Source organism: Durio zibethinus, chromosome 20 (assembly GCF_047325235.1).
Source record: "Durio zibethinus cultivar Kanyao isolate XHJ-2024 chromosome 20, ASM4732523v1, whole genome shotgun sequence".
NCBI classification, from domain to species: Eukaryota; Viridiplantae; Streptophyta; class Magnoliopsida; order Malvales; family Malvaceae; genus Durio; species Durio zibethinus.
The window spans coordinates 14,928,979-14,945,744 of NC_143181.1; positions in this window are offsets into that span (position 1 = coordinate 14,928,979).

A 16,766-nucleotide genomic window follows, 5' to 3' on the forward strand; every position below is an offset into this window, starting at 1 on the left:
CAGCACCCGCACTCTCATTTCGTGGGTTGACTTAGGCATATGGAGTTCATTCCCAGTCTAAGATCGGATCGGACTGAGGGTTGTGGTAGCAGGATTGATAGCACGCAGGGGGGATCGGGCCGATCCCCGGCTTGTGCATTCTACCTCTCCGACCGACTGAGCACCCGCACGCTCGTTTCATGGGTTGCCTTAGGCATACGGAGTTCATTCCATGTCTAAGCATACGGAGTTCCAGTCTAAGATCAGACTGGACCAAGGGTTACGGTATTAGGACCAGCAGCAGGATCGATAGCAGGCAGGGGGGACCGAGCTGATCCTCGGCTTACGCATTCTGCCTCTCCGGTCTGTTGAGCGCTCGCACACTCGTTTCATGGGTTGGCTTAGGCATACGGAGTTCATTCCATGTCTACGCATACAGAGTTCATTCCTAGTCTAAGATCAGACAGGACCGAGGGTTGCGGTAGCAGGAAAGCAGCAAGAGTGGCAGCAAGCAGGGGGGATCGGGTAGATCCCCGGCTTGCGTATTCTGCCTCTCCGACCGACTGAGCGCCCGCACGCTCGTTCCGTGGGTTGGCTTAGGCATAGGGTGTTCATTCTGTGTCTAAGTCCCAGCCAGACCGAGGGTTGTGCAAGCGGGACCGATAGCACGTAGAGGGGGACTGGGTCGATCCCCGACTTGCACATTATGCCTCTTCGGTTGGCTCAGGACCTGCAAACGCGTTTCGTGGGTTGACTTATGCATATGGAGTTCATTCCCAGTCTAAGATCGGACCGAACCGAGGGTTGTGAAAGCAGGATCGGTAGCACGTAGGGGGGGATCAGGCTGATCCTTGGCTTGCACATTCTGCCTCTCCGGTCGGCTGAGCACCCACACGCTCATTTCGTGGGTTGGCTTAGGCATACGGAATTCATTCCATGTTTAAGCATACGGAGTTCATTCCCAGTCTAAAATTTTGAGCCAGGGTGCACATGCTGGGCTCGAGCATGTGCTGCTGCCGCATTTTTTTCACCTGGGGCACCATCGCCGGAGCATCATCGGAGAGCCTAACCGGCGGCATTGGGGGTTCCGGTGATTGTGGGGCCGGGGGGTGTGCGCATATGATGTGCGATGGGATCTGGTACATAGCCCTTATATTGGGCCCCTATCCCTCATCAAACCTCGAGAACTCACACCCCCTTAAAGAGCAGTTTAGATTTTATAGGTTTGCTGCCAGTAGCCATTAAAGTGTCTGTAATGGGGACACTTTTTTCAAATGGTCACAAAATCTTCTCCACTTCGAGTTTTTAGCTGAATTTTTTTTGTGCATGCCAACAAAAATACAAAGATGACCTCTACCAAATTTGGGGACAAAACTCTTTGTAAAAAAGTTTTAAAAAATCCCAAACCGTAAAAAGTTTCAAAAATCATGAAAAATAGAAACGGGTCGTCTTGCCATGAAACTTCACATGAAGGCTTAGGGGATCAATGTATGAATTTACACGCCATAAAAATGGCATTGGCATTGCAAAAATATGAAAATGTGCTTGAACCCACCTACCACCCGTTCGATCCCCGGCTTTCGCATCCTGCCTCTCTGGTCGGCTGAGCGCCCGCACGCTCATTTCGTGGGTTGGCTTAGGCATAGGGAGTTCATTCCATGTCTAAGCCCTAGCCAGACCGAGGGTTGTGGCAGCGAGATCGACAGCACATAGAGGGGGACCGGGCCGATCCCCGACTTGAGCATTATGCCTCTCTAGCCAGCTTAACGCCTGCATGCTCGTTTTATCGATTGACTTAGGCATACGGAGTTCATTCCCAGTCTACGATCGAACCAGATCGAGGGTTGTGACAGCAGGATCGGCAACACACAGGGGGGATCAGGATAATCCCTAGCTTGCGCATTCTGCCTCTCTGACCGGTTGAGCGCCCGCACACCCATTTCGTGGGTTGGCTTAGGCATAGGGAGTTCATTCCATGTCTAAGCCCCAGCTGGACCAAGGGTTGTGGCAGCGAGACCGACAACACGCAGAGGGAGACCGGGCCGATCCCCGGCTTGCGCATTATGCCTCTCTGGTCGGCTCAGCACTAGCATGGTCATTTTATGGGTTGACTTAGGCATACGGAGTTCATTCCCAGTCTACGATCGAACCAAACCGAGGGTTGTGACAACAGGATCAACAGCATGCAGGAGGGGCTGAGTCGATCCCCGACTTATGCATTCTACCTCTCCGGGCGGCTGAGCGCCTATACGCTCGTTTCATTGGTTGGCTTTAGCATACGGAGTTCATTCCATGTCTAAGCATACGGAGTTCATTCCCAGTCTAAGATCAGACCAGATTGAGGGTTACGGTAGCAGGATCGGCAGGACGCAGGGGGGTACCAAGCCGATCCCCGGCTTGCGCATTCTGCCTCTCCGATCGGTTGAGCGCCCGTACGCTTGTTTCGTAGGTTGGCTTAGGCATACGGAGTTCATTCCATGTCTAAGCCCCAGTCAGACCGAGGGTTTTGGCAATAGGACCGACAACGGGATCAGCAGCACGCAGAGGGGGATCGAGCTGATCCTCGGCTTACGCATTATGCCTCTCCGACCAGCTGAGCGCCCGCACGCTTGTTTCATGGGTTGGCTTAGGCATACGGAGTTCATTCCATGTCTAAGCATACGGAGTTCATTCCCAGTCTAAGATCAAACCAGACCAAGGGTTGAGGTAACAGGATCAACAGCACGCAGGGGATATCGGGTCAATCCCTGACTTATGCATTCTGCCTCTCCGGCCGGCTGAGCACCCGCACGCTCATTTCATGGGTTGGCTTAGGCATACAGAGTTTATTCCATGTCTAAGCATTCAGAGTTCATTCCCAGTCTAAGATCGAACCGGATTGAGGGTTACGGTAGCAGGACCAGCAGCAGGATCGACAGCACGCAGGGGGGGACCAGGTCGATCCCTGGCTTGCGCATTCTACCTCTCTGACTGGCTGAGCCGCCCGCACTCCCATTTCGTGGGTTGGCTTAGGCATAGGGAGTTCATTCCATGTCTAAGCCCCAGCCGGACCAAGGGTTGTGGCAGTGGGACCGATAGCACGTAGAGGGAGACCGAGTCGATCCCTGGCTTGCACATTATGCCTCTTTGGCCAGCTCAGCGCCTGCATGCTCGTTTCGTGGGTTGACTTAAGCATAAAGAGTTCATTCCCAGTCTAAGAGCAGACCGAACCAAGACTTGCGACAACAGGGCCAGTAGCAGGATCGTCAGCACGCAGGGGGGATCGGGTCGATCCCTGGCTTGGGCATTTAGGCTCTCCGGCCGACTGAGCGCCCGCTACTCGTTTCGTGGGTTGGCTTAGCCATACGAAGTTCATTCCATGTCTAAGCCCTAGCCGGACCGAGGGTTGTGGTAGGAGGACCAACAGTGGGATCGACATCACGCAGAGGGGGATCAGGCTGATCCTCAGCTTGCGTATTATGCTACTCCGATCGGCCTCTTCGATCGGTTGATCGCCCGCACGCTTGTTTCATGGGTTGACTTAGGCATACAGAGTTCATCCCTAGTCTAAGCATACGGAGTTCATTCCCAGTCTAAGATCAGACTGGACAGAGGACACCGACAACAGGATCGGTAGCATGCAGGAGGGACCGAGTCGATCCCCAGCTTGTGCATTCTGCCTCTTGATCTGAGCACCCGCATGCCTGTTTCGTGGGTTGGCTTAGGCATAGGGTGTTCATTCCATGTCTAAGCCCCAGTCGGACCGAGGGTTGTGGCAGCGGGACCGGCAGCACGCAGAGGGAAACCGGGTTGATCCTCAACTTTCGCATTATGCCTTTTTGGCCGGCTCAGCGCTCGCACGCTCATTTCATGGGTTGACTTATGCATACAGAGTTCATTCACAGTCTAAGATCAGATCGAACCAAGGGTTGTGGCAGCAGGATCCACAACACCCGTTCGGGGGGACCGAGACGATCCCTGGCTTGCACATTCTGCCTCTCCGACTGGCTGAGCGCCCGCAAGCTCATTCCGTGGGTTGGCTTACGCATATGGAGTTCATTCCATGCCTAAGCATACAGAGTTCATTCCCAGTCTAAGATTTTGAGCCACGGTGCACATGTTGGGCTCGAGCATGTGTTGGGGCCGCATGTTTTTCACCCGGGGCACCATCATCGGAGCATTGTCGGAGACCTAATCGGCGATAATGGGGGTTCCGACGATTGGGGGGTCCGGGGGGGTATGCGCACATGATGTGTGATGGGTGTTGGTACTTAGCCCTTATATTGGCCCCCTATCCCTCATCAAACCTCGAGAACTCACACCCCCTTAAAGAGCATTTGAGATTTTATAGGTTTGCTACCAGTAGCCATTAAAGTGTCTGAAATGCGGACACTTTTTTCAAACGGTCACAAATTCTTCTCCACTTCGAGTTTTTAGCTGAATGTTTTTGTGCATGCCAACCAAAATACAAGGACCACCTCTACCAAATTTGGTTACAAAACTCTTTCTAAAAAAATTTTAAAAAATCTCGAACCGCAAAAAGTTTCCAAAATCGTGAAAAATAGAAAACGGGTCGTCTTGCCATGAAACTTCACATGAAGGCTTAGGGGACCATTGTTTGAATTTACAAGCCATAAAAATGGCATTGGCATGGTAGAAATATGAAGATGTGCATGAACCCACCTACCACCCATTCGATCCCCGGCTTGCACATTCTGCCTCTCTGGTCGGCTGAGCACCCGCACGCTCATTTCATGGGTTGGCTTAGCCATACGGAGTTCATTCCATGTCTAAGCCCCAGCCGGAATGAGGGTTGTGGCAGTGGGATCGATAGCATGCAAAGAGGGATCGGGTCACTCCCTAGCTTGTGCATTATGCCTTTCAAGTCGGCTCAGCGTCCGCACGCTCGTTTCGTGAGTTGATTTAGGCATACGAAGTTTATTCCTAGTCCAAGATCAGATCAAACTGAGGGTTGCGATAGCAGGATCGACAGCACGTAAGGGGGATCGGGTCGATCCCCAGCTTGCACATTCTACCTCTCCGATCGACTGAGCACCCGCGCACTCGTTTCGTGGGTTGGCTTAGGCATATGAAATTAACTCCATGTGTAAGCATACGGAGTTCATTCCCAGTCTAAGATCGGACCAGACCGAGGGTTGCGACAGCAGGATCGACAGCTCGTAAGGGGGGATCAGGTCGATCCCTGGCTTGCGCATTTTCCCTCTCTGGCCTGCTGAGCGCCCGCACGCTCGTTTCGTGGATTGGCTTAGGCATACGGAGTTCATTCCATGTCTAAGCCCCAGCTGGACTGAGGGTTGTGGCAGTAGGACCGGTAGAAGGATCGACAGCACGCAGAGGGGGACCGGGCTAATCCCCAGCTTGCGTATTGTGCCTTTTCGGCCGGCTGAGCACCCGCACGCTCGTTTCATGGGTTGACTTAGGCATACGGAGTTCATCCCCAGTCTAGGCATACGGAGTTCATTCCCAGTCTAAGATCAGACCAGATCGAGGGTTACGACAGTAGGATCAGAAGCACGCAAGGGGGACCAGGTCGATCCCCAGCTTGCACAGTCTGCCTCTCTGGCCGGCTGAGTGCCCGCACACCCGTTTCGTGGGTTGGCTTAGGGATAGGGAGTTCATTCCATGTCTAAGCCCCAGTCGGACCGAGGATTGTGGTAGCAGGATCGGCAGCACACAGAAGAGGACCGGGCTGATCCCTGGCTTGCACATTATGCCTCTTCGGTCGGCTCAACACCCGCACGCTCGTTTCATCTGTTGACTTATGTATACGGAGTTCATTCCTAGTCTAAGATTGGGCCGGACTGAGGGTTGCGACAGCAAGATCGATAACACGTTGGGGGGGATCGGGCTGATCCCCGACTTGCGCATTCTGCCTCTCCAACTGGCTGAGCGCCCACACACTCATTTCATGGGTCGGCTTAGGCATATGGAGTTAATTCCCAGTCTAAGATTTTGAGCCACGATGCACATGCTAGGCTTTGGCATGTGCTGGTGCCGCATTTTTTTCACCCGGGGCACCATCGTCGGAGCATCATTAGAGAGCCTAACCGGCAGCAATAGGGGTTCTGACGATTGGGGGGGCCGGGGGGTGTGCGTACATGATGTGTGATGGGTGCTAGTACAACGCCCTTATATTGGCCCCTATCCCTCATCAAACCTCAAGAACTCACACCCCCTTAAAGAGCACTTGAGATTTTATAGGTTTGCTGCCAGTAGCCATTAGTGTCTGAAATGGGGACATATTTTTCAAATGGTCACAAAATCTTCTCCACTTCAAGTTTTTAGCTGAATTTTTTTGTGCATGCCAAAAAAGATACAAGGATCGCCTCTACCAAATTTGGGGACAAAATTCTTTCTCAAAAAATTTTAAAAAATCCTGAGCCGCAAAAAATTTTGAAAATTGTGAAAAATAGAAAATGGGTCGTCTTGCCAAGAAACTTCACATGAAGGCTTAGGGGGCCATTGTACGAATTTACAAGCCATAAAAATGGTGTTGGCATGGTAGAAATATGAAGATGTGCTTGAACCCACCTACCACCCATTGGATCCTCGGCTTACGTATCCTACCTCTTTGGTCGGTTGAGCGCCCGACGCTCATTTTGTTTGTTGACTTAGGCATACGAAGCTCATTCCCAGTCTAAGATCAGATCAGACTAAGGGTTGTGATACTAGGATCGACAGCACGCAGGAGGGATCGGGTCGATCCCTGGATTGCTCATTCTGCCTCTCCGACCGACTGAGCACCTGCACACTCGTTTCATGGGTTGGCTTAGGCATACAGAGTTCATTCCATGTCTAAGCATACGGAGTTCATTCCCAGTCTAAGATCGAACCGGACTGAGGGTTACAGTAGCAGGACCAGCAGCAGGATCGGTAGCACGTAGGGTGGATCAGGCCAGTCCTCGGCTTACGTATTCTGCCTCTCCCACCGATTGAGCACCCGCACGCTCATTTCATGGGTTGGCTTAGGCATACGAAGTTCATTCCATGTCTAAGCCCCAGTCAGACCGAGGGTTGTGGTAGCAGGACCGATAGCGGGATTGGCAGCACGCAGAGGGGGATCGGGCTGATCCCCGGCTTGCGCATTATGCCTCTACGGTCGGCCTCTCTGGACGGTTGTGCGCCCGTACACTCATTTCATGGGTTGACTTAGGCATACGAAGTTCAACCCCGATCTAAGCATACAGAGTTCATTCCCAGTCTAAGATCCTCGGCTTGCGCATTCTGCCTCTCCGATCGGCTGAGCACCCGCACGGTCGTTTCGTGGGTTGGCTTAGGCATACAGAGTTTATTCCATGCCTAAGCATGCAGAGTTCATTCCCAGTCTACAATTTTGAGCCACGCTGCACATGCTGGTCTCGGGCTTGTGCTGGTGCCGCATATTTTTCGCCCGGGGCACCATCACCGGAGCATCGTCGGAGAGCCTAACCGGTGGCATTGGGGGTTTCGACGATTGGAGGGGCCGGGGGGTGTGCGCTCATGATGTGTGATTGGTGCTGGTACTTGGCCCTTATATTGGCCCCCTATCCCTCATCAAACCTCGAGAACTCACACCCCCTTAAAGTGCATTTGAGATTTTATAGGTTTGCTGCTAGTGGCAATTAAAGTGTCTAAAATGGGGACACTTTTTTCAAATGTCACAAAATCTTCTCCACTTCGAGTTTTTAGCTGAATTTTTTTGTGCATGCCAAAAAAAATACAAGGATCACCTCTACCAAATTTGGGGACAAAACACTTTCTAAAAAAATTTTAAAAAATCCCGAACTGCAAAAAGTTTCAAAAATCATGAAAAATAGAAAACAGGTCGTCTTGCCATGAAACTTCACATGAAGGCTTAGGGGACCATTTTATGAATTTACAAGCCATAAAAATTTCATTGGCATAGCAGAAATATGAAGATGTGCTTGAACCCACCTGCCACCCGTTCGATCTCCGGCTTGCACATCCTGCCTCTTTGGTCGGCTTGAGCGCCCGCACGCTCATGTCGTGGGTTGACTTAGGCATATGGAGTTCATCCCCAGTCTAAGCATATGAAGTTCATTCCCAGTCTAAGATCAGATCGGATCAAGGGTTGCGGTAGCAGGATCGATAGCACATAGGCGAGACTGGGTCGATCCTCGACTTGCGCATTCTGCCTCTCTGATTGGCTGAGCGCCCGCACGCCCGTTTTGTGGGTTGGCTTAGGCATAGGGAGTTCATTCCACGTCGAAGGCCTAGTCGGATCGAGGGTTGTGGCAGTGGGACAGGCATCACGCAGAGGGGGACCGGGCCAATCCTCGGCTTGCGCATTATGCCTCTCGTGCCAGCTCAGCACCCACACGCTTGTTTCGTGGGTTGGCTTAAGCATACGGAGTTCATTCCCAGTCTAAGATCAAACCGAATCGAAGGTTACAACAGCAAGATCGACAACATGCAGGGGGGACCGGGCCGATCCCCGGCTTGCGCAATCTGCCTCTCCGGCCTGCTGAGCGCTGCAGGCTCGTTTCGTGGGTTGGTTTAGGCATACGGAGTGCTTTCCTTGTGTAAGCATACCGAGTTCATTCCCAATCTAAGATCAGACCAAACTGAGGGTTGCGGTAGCAGGACCAGCAGCAGGATGGATAGCACGTACGGGGGATCGGGTCGATCCACAGCTTGCGCATTATGCCTCTCTAGTCAGCTGAGCTCTCGTACGCTCGTTTCGTGGGTTGGCTTAGGCATACGAAATTCATTCCATGTCTAAGCCCCAGCCTAACCAAGGGTTGTGGCAGCAGGACTGACAGCAAGATTGGTAGCACACAGAGGGGGACCGGGTTGATCTTCGGTTTACGCGTTATGCCTCTCTGACCGGTCTCTCCGGTCTACTAAGTGCCCGTGTGCTCATGTCGTGGGTTGACTTAGGCATTCAAAGTTCATCCCCGGTCTAATCATACGGAGTTCATTGCCAGTCTAAGATTGGACCAGACCAAGGGTTGCGACAATAGGATCGATAGCACACTGGGGGGACCGAGTCGATCCCCGACTTGCACATTTTGCCTCTCTGGCCGGCTGAGCGCCTGCACGTCCGTTTCGTGGGTTGGCTTAGGCATAGGGAGTTGATTCCATGTCTAAGCCCCAGCCAGACTGAGGGTTGTGGCAACAGGACTGGCAATACGCAGAGGGGGACCGGGCCGATCCCCGGCTGGCGCATTATGCCTATCCGGTCGATTGAGTGCCCGCACACTCGTTTCATGGGTTAGCTTAGGTATACGGAGTTCATTCCATGTCTAAGCATACAGAGTTCATTCCCAGTCTAAGATTTCGAGCCATGTTGCACATGCTGGGCTCGAGCATGTGCTGGTGTCGTATTTTTTTTGCCCGGGACACCATCGTCGGAGCATTGCCGGAGCATCACCAGAGAGCCTAACCGATGGCATTGGAGGTTCCGACGGTTGGGGGGCCGAGGGGGTGTACGCACATGATGTGTGATGGGTGCTAGTACTTGGCCCTTATATTGGCCCCTATCCCTCATCAAACCTTGAGAACTCACACCCCCTTAAAGAGCATTTGAGATTTTATAGGTTTGCTGCTAGTAGCCATTAAAGTGTTTGAAATGGGGACACTTTTTTCAAACGATCACAAAATCTTCTCCACTTCGAATTTTTAGCTGAATGTTTTTATGCATGCCAACAAAAATACAAGGATCACCTCTACCAATTTTGGGGATAAAACACTTTCTAAAAAAATTTTAAAAAATCTCGAACAGTAAAAAGTTTCAAAAATCATGAAAAATAGAAAACGGGTCATCTTGCCAAGAAACTTCATATGAAGACTTAGGGGACCATTGTATGAATTTACAAGCCATAAAAATGGCATTGGCATGGCAGAAATATGAAAATGTGCTTGAACCCACCTACCACCCATTCCATCCTCGGCTTGCACATCCTGCCTCTCAGGTCATTTCGTGGGTTGGCTTAGGCATAGGGAGTTCATTCCATGTCTAAGCCCCAGCTGGACCGAGGGTTGTGGTAGCGGGATCGGTAAAACGCAGAGGAGGACTAAACCAATCCCTGACTTGTGCATTATGCCTCTTCAGCCGGCTCAGTGCCCGCACGCTTGTTTCATGGGTTGACTTATATGAAAATGTGCTTGAACCCACCTACCACCCATTCCATCCCCAGCTTGCGTATCCTGCCTCTCAGGTCATTTCGTGGGTTGGCTTAGGCATAGGGAGTTCATTCCATGTCTAAGCCCCAGCTGGACCGAGGGTTGTGGTAGCGGGACCGGTAGCACGCAGAGGAGGACCAAACCAATCCCCGACTTGTGCATTATGCCTCTTCAGTCGGCTCAGTGCCCGCACGCTTGTTTCATGGGTTGACTTATGCATACGGAGTTCATTCCCAGTCTAAAATCAGACCGGACCGAGGGTTACGACAGCATGCAGGGGGGATCAGGCCGATCTATAGCTTGTGCATTCTGCCTCTTCGGCCGACTGAGCGCCCGTACGCTCGTTTCGTGGGTTGGCTTCGGCATACAGAGTTCATTCCGTGTTTAAGCATACGGAGTTCATTCCCAGTCTAAGATTTTGAGCCACGGTGCACATGCTGGGCTCGGGTATGTGCTAGTATCGCATTTTTTTTCGCCCGAGGCACCATCATTGAAGCATCACTGGAGAGCCTAACCGGTGGCATTGGGGGTTTCGACAATTGGGGGGTCCGGGGGGTGTGCACACATGATGTGTGATGGGTGCTAGTACTTGTGTCACGGGCTTTGACCTTAGACTCAGAAATCGTGCGGCCTTAGGCTTGGAATCTCCTCTTTTGTGCCTAAGTTAGCCTAAAACACAAGCATATGGGCACTAGAACAACGAAAAGGGCTGATTACGCAAGTTAAAGAGAAATAGGATAAAAAGGCAGAATTCTAGAAATGCTTTTGTATTCACTGAAACGAAAGTGTTTGATGGTGTACAAATGAGGGAGGAGCAGCCCTTTATTTATAGTTGAGGCTCCAGCTTACACTTAATGGCAATATCCCTAGAATAAAGGCTAAAATCATGGGATTATATAGATTACAATCAATCAGGATGCTAACTCATGATTTTTAGGGTCAACCAAACTGCCAGGATGCTACTACTGATCCTGCCTGCTTCCAGAAGTTTCCCTTACGAGTCCAGCACCTTGGGCCCTTCTGGATGTGGTGCGGGCAACTTGTATGCCAGGCCTTGGTCTCACTGGCTGGCCTGCAAGTTGGGAGGGTGTTCTAAACTCGTTTGCTAGGCTTTACGCGCAGATACCTGCCAGCACACCTAGTCTACGGGCCTCAACCTCTGGCTCACCTGCTGGTGCACCTGATGTGCCTGGTGCACCCGCCCAGGGCATGACATTCTCCCTCACCTGATTGTGCAATGTCCAGTTGCGTCTTCTGCATGGTACTACCTGATCTGATCCCCGAACTGCCATAAGTCATCTGATGGTTCCCAGTTCACCTCACTGTCTGGAAGTCCCTTCTAGCGCACCAAGTACTCTTATCTTGGCTAATAGTTCTTTCGTCTCACCTCTCGATCAGCTATGATGCTATGGACCTCCTTCTCATATGAGGCCCTTGCTCCCAATGGTGCACACTTTTACTCTGCCTGTCCTGGATCTCCCTCATCCTCATGGAACGACTTGAGCATGCTCACATGGAACATCGGGTGTACCCTCGGCTTGGGTGGCATATCCAGCTTGTAGGCAACCTTACCTACCCTCTTGACTACTTGGAAAGGTCCCTCATACCTTCGGACTAGGCCTTTGTGCAGCCTCCTATGGTGCACAATGGGATGTAGTTTCACCAACACCAAGTCTCCAACCTGGAACTGCACCTCCCACCTATTCTGGTTTGCCCACTTCTTCGACCTCTTGGCCGCCTTGTGTAGACAAACTCTGGCCAAGTCAGTTTGCTCCTACCATGCCTTGGCAAACTTGTATGCTACTAGATTCAGCCCTGTATAACTTGCAGCAATCGAACCAGGTGTTAGTGGTTGTTGCCCTGTCACAACCTCAAATGGGCTCTGGTTCGTTGCCTCGCTCTTTTGCAAGTTGTAGGAAAACTATGCAATATCTAGCAGCTTTGGCCAGTCCCTTTATGTGGCACTCACATAGTGCCTGAGGTAGACCTCCAATAGTCCATTCACACATTCTGTCTGCCCATCGGTCTGTGGATGCATGCTGGTGGAAAAGTTCAAGTTTGACCCCAACAACTTGAACAACTTAGTCCAGAACGTGCCCGTGAAATGCCCGTCCCGATCACTAACAATGGTTCTCGGTACTCCCCAGTACTTAACCATGTTCTTCAGGAACAATTGAGCTACCTCCTCGACTGGGCACTCCTTGCTTGCTGGAATGAAGATTCCATACTTGGAAAACCTGTCCACCACTACCATGATGCTTCCAAACCCTTCTGCTTTGGGTAGACCGACTATAAAGTCCAGAGAAACACTCTTCCATGGTCACTCTGGCACTGGCAATGGCTCCAATAGACCACCTGGTTTCTTGAGCTCCACCTTGTCCTGTTGGCACACAAGACAAGTCTTCACATAGGCCTCCGCATCATCTCTCATGTACGGCTAGTAGTATCAATCCTCGATCAGCGTTAAGGTACGACTCACTCCGGGGTGTCCAGCCCACCTTGAATCATGGCATTCTTGCAAAACTTCCTTGCGAAGCTTTCCGTGCTGTGGTACAAATAGTCTACTACCCCTGGTGTACAGCAAGCCATCCTGCAACCAGAACCGCCTAGTCTTACCTTACTGGGCGTACTCCATCAAAGCCTTGGCTGTAGGATCATGCGTAAGTCCTTCCTTGATGCATGGCACCAGTGACCTGTCTGGTTGGCTAATGGCAGCAAGGTTAGCCTTCCTGCTCAGGGTGTCTGCCACTAGGTTCGCCCACCCCGATTTGTACTCCATCTGGAAATCAAATTCCACAAGAAAATCTTACCATCTCGCCTTCTTGGGGGACAGCTTCTTCTACATCTGAAAGTAGCTGGTCACCACATTGTCCGTCCTAACCATGAACCTCGACCCCAACAGGTAATGGCACCAAGTGTGCAAGCAGTTTACCACTGTAGTCATCTCCTTCTCTTGGATCATGTACTTGCGTTTAGTCTCGTTCAGCTTCCTGCTCTTGAACGCGACTGGATGTCCCTCCTACATCAACTTGCCCCTTATGGAAAAGTCTGATGCATCCGTATGCACCTCATACGGCTTGGCATGGTCTGGCAAGGCCAGGACTGGCTCTTTGATCATAGTCTGCTTCAACCTGTCAAAGGCTTCCTGGCACCCTGCGCTCCACTCCTATGCTTTCCCTTTCTTGAGCAAGTCAGTCAATGGTATGGCTATTGCTGAGTGACCTTTGATGAAATGCCTGTAGTAGTTGACCAACCCAAGGAATGATCTCAACTCAGTGACCTTGGCTGGCGGTTGCCACTCCAAGATGGCATGTATCTTGCCTTCATCCATGCATATCCTGCCACCTCCCACTATGTGGCCAAGGAACGGGATCTCCTGCTAGGCGAATGAGCACTTCTCCCTCTTGACAAATAGCTTGTGCACCCACAACACCTCGAACACCTGTCTCAAGTGGTCTACATGCTCTCCCAAAGTCTGGCTATAGATCACAATGTCATCCAAATAAACCATAACAAATCGATCAAGGAATGACTGAAGTACCTTGTTCATAATGGTGCAGAATGTTGCTGTGGTGTTTGTGAGTCTGAAAGGTATCACCAAGAACTCATACGAACCACACCGCGTGACACATGCTGTCTTTGGCTCATCTCCCTCCGCGATCCTGACTTGATAGTAGCCTGACCTCAAATCCAGCTTGGTGAACCACCTTGCGCTTCCAAGTTGATCGAATAAGTCCGCAATGAGTGGGATGGGGTACTTGTTCTTGATGGTCAGCTTCTTCAAAGCCCGGTAGTCTATGCACAGCCACAACGACCCATCATGCTTGTGCTGAAATAGAACCGGTGCACCATAGGGTGCCTTCGATGGCCTGATGAAGCCAGCATCAACTAACTCTTTGAGCTACTTCTTCAACTCCTCCAACTCTGGTGGAGACATTCGGTAAAGGGCTCTAGCTGGTGGCTTTGCCTCGGACACTAGCTCGATCTTGTGGTCTACCTCCCTCTTAGGTGGTAGCTTGCTAGGTAGCTTTACGGGCATCACATCACTAAAGGTCTTCAGCACCTTTAGCACCTCCAAGGGTGACTCGATCTCCTTCTCCCTTGGCTCATCATATTTCAGGGCTATCAAGAAGGTTTCTTCTTGTCTGCTTACCGCCTTGGCAAATTGGATGGCTGACACCACCGGTGACCCAACTCCAGACCCTCTCCTCAATGGCACTAGGCATTGGCACCGTGCATCCAAGATGCAAACACAATCGGCAAAAGGCACAAGGAGGGCGTTAATCCGAACAAGGAAATCCAACCTAATCACAAACTCATAGTCGTCAAGGGGTATTACCTCAATGGTCTCCTTGCCTTTCCAGTCTCCAAGCTACAACTCCACTCCCCGCGCTACTCCAATGGCTGGAACTTCGTTGGAGTTCATCGTTTTGATGGTACCAGTCCCTTTCTGCACCTTTAGTCCGAGCTTCTGGGCTCTATCACCTAAAATAAAAAGATGTGAGGCACCTGTGTCCACCAGTGCACTCACCTTTTGACCCGCAACCATCAGATCAGTAAACATCAAGCCCTTTGGCTTGCGGTTCCCCTTACTCTAGATAGCATTGAGCACCAATGACCCAAGCTTTGCTGCCCCTGACTCTGGCTCCTCGTCAGACTCCTTGTCTACAGCAGCCAGCTTGCCCTTCTATGAGCAATTACACGCTATGTGGCTCCCTCCACATAGGTAGCATGGTAGTGGCTCTCGGTCCCCCTTTGCTTTCCACTTGCCTACTAGTGGCTTTCTCTCGCCATCCTTGGTTGAACGGTCTTGATCTCCATCCTTGGACTCCCGGTCATGGTCCTTCCCTTTGGATTGCTTTTTTCGGTCCCTATCATCCCTGCCCTTACCGTTGGGCTTGGTAGACTCGAACCTGTTCAGAGGCTTGAACTCTATCAAGGCCTCGACAGTAGTCATGGCTTTAGCCAAGTCATGAACTCCTCTCCTTTGTAGCTCATGCTTCACCCATGGCTTCAGCCCATCCATGAAAGCAAATAAGGCATCTTTCTTGCCTAGATTCGAGATTTGTAGCATCAGTTCAGAGAATTTTTGGACATACTCCCTTATGTCCCCTTGTTGGCTCAGCCTGCGTAACTTTGCCCATACCTCATCATCGGCATACTTCGGGTAAAATTATTCTCTGAACTCCTTTTAGAACTCTGCTCAGGTTCCAATCTTGGCACTCCCATGCCTGACATCATCACACATGCGCCTTTACCACAATAAGGCTACATCAGTGAGATACATAGTAGCGATGCTTACCTTTATCGCCTTGTCTTGCATGCCCATGGCCTGGAAGTATTGCTCCATCCCCCAAAAGTAGTTATCTACTTCCTTGGCTGCCCTAGTCCCTTTGAACTCTTTAGGCTTGGGGACATCCAATCTGGACTTGGACACTCTAGCAAACATGCCATTCCCAATGGCAGTCTTGCAAGCAACAAGCTCACTGGTAAGCTCCTTCATTTGCTGGCGCATGGCCTCCATGCCATCGTGCAAGGTCAGCACTTCAACCTCCAAGGTCTGATTCTTTTGGGTGAACACGTCCAAGCTTTTGTTGAGAGTAACTTGCAGCTCACTTTGGATCTCCTTCCTCATGGAGTCTAGCGATGCAATGTGAGTCTCTACCCCTCAAGCTTCTCCCCCATGTCACCCATGGTCACCTCCACCTTGGCCAGCCTACCGTCCATGGTAGACTAGATATCTCTAGAACTGGTTTTCCTCTCTCTTCCATGCTCTTGGGCCTCTGGTTGTTGGTTAGCAGCGTCACTTTGGGATGCCATCTCCTCTAACCTGCACAACACAAACACACAGAATCGAACTTGCTCTGATACCAACTGTCACGGGCTCTGACCTTAGACTCAGAAACCGTGCGGCCTTAGGCTTGGAATCTCCTTCTTTATGCCTAAGTTAGCCTAAAACACAAGCGTACGGGCACTAGAACAACAGGAAGGGCTGATTATGCAAGTTAAAGAAAAAAAAGGATAAGAAGGTAGAATTATGGAAATGCTCTTGTATTCACTGAAACAGAAGTGTTTGATGGTGTACAAATGAGGGAGGAGCAGCCCTCTATTTATAGTTCAATCTCCAGCTTACACTTAATGGCAATATCCCTAGAATAAAGGCTAAAATCATGGGATTATACAGATTACAATCAATCAGGATGCTAACTCCAGATTTTCAAGGTCAACCAAATCTGCCTGGATGCTGCTACTGATCCTGCTTGCTTCCAGAAGCTTCCCTTATGTGTCCAGCACCTTGGGCCCTTCTGGATGTGGTGCTGGTAGCTTGTATGCCAGGACTTGGTCTCACGGGCTGGCTTGCAAGTTGGGCCGATGTTCTGAACACGTTTGCTAGGCTTTACGCGTAGATACCCGCCAGCACGCCTGATGTGCCTGGCGCGCCCCTCCCAGGGCATGACACTTGGCCCTTATATTGGCCCCCTATCCCTCAACAAACCTTGAGAACTCACACCCCCTTAAAGAGCATTTAAGATTTTATAGGTTTGCTGCCAGTAGCTATTAAAGTGTCTGAAATGGGGACACTTTTTTCAAATGGTCACCAAATCGTCTCCACTTCGAGTTTCTAGCTAAATGTTTTTGTGCAAGCCAAAAAAAATACAAGG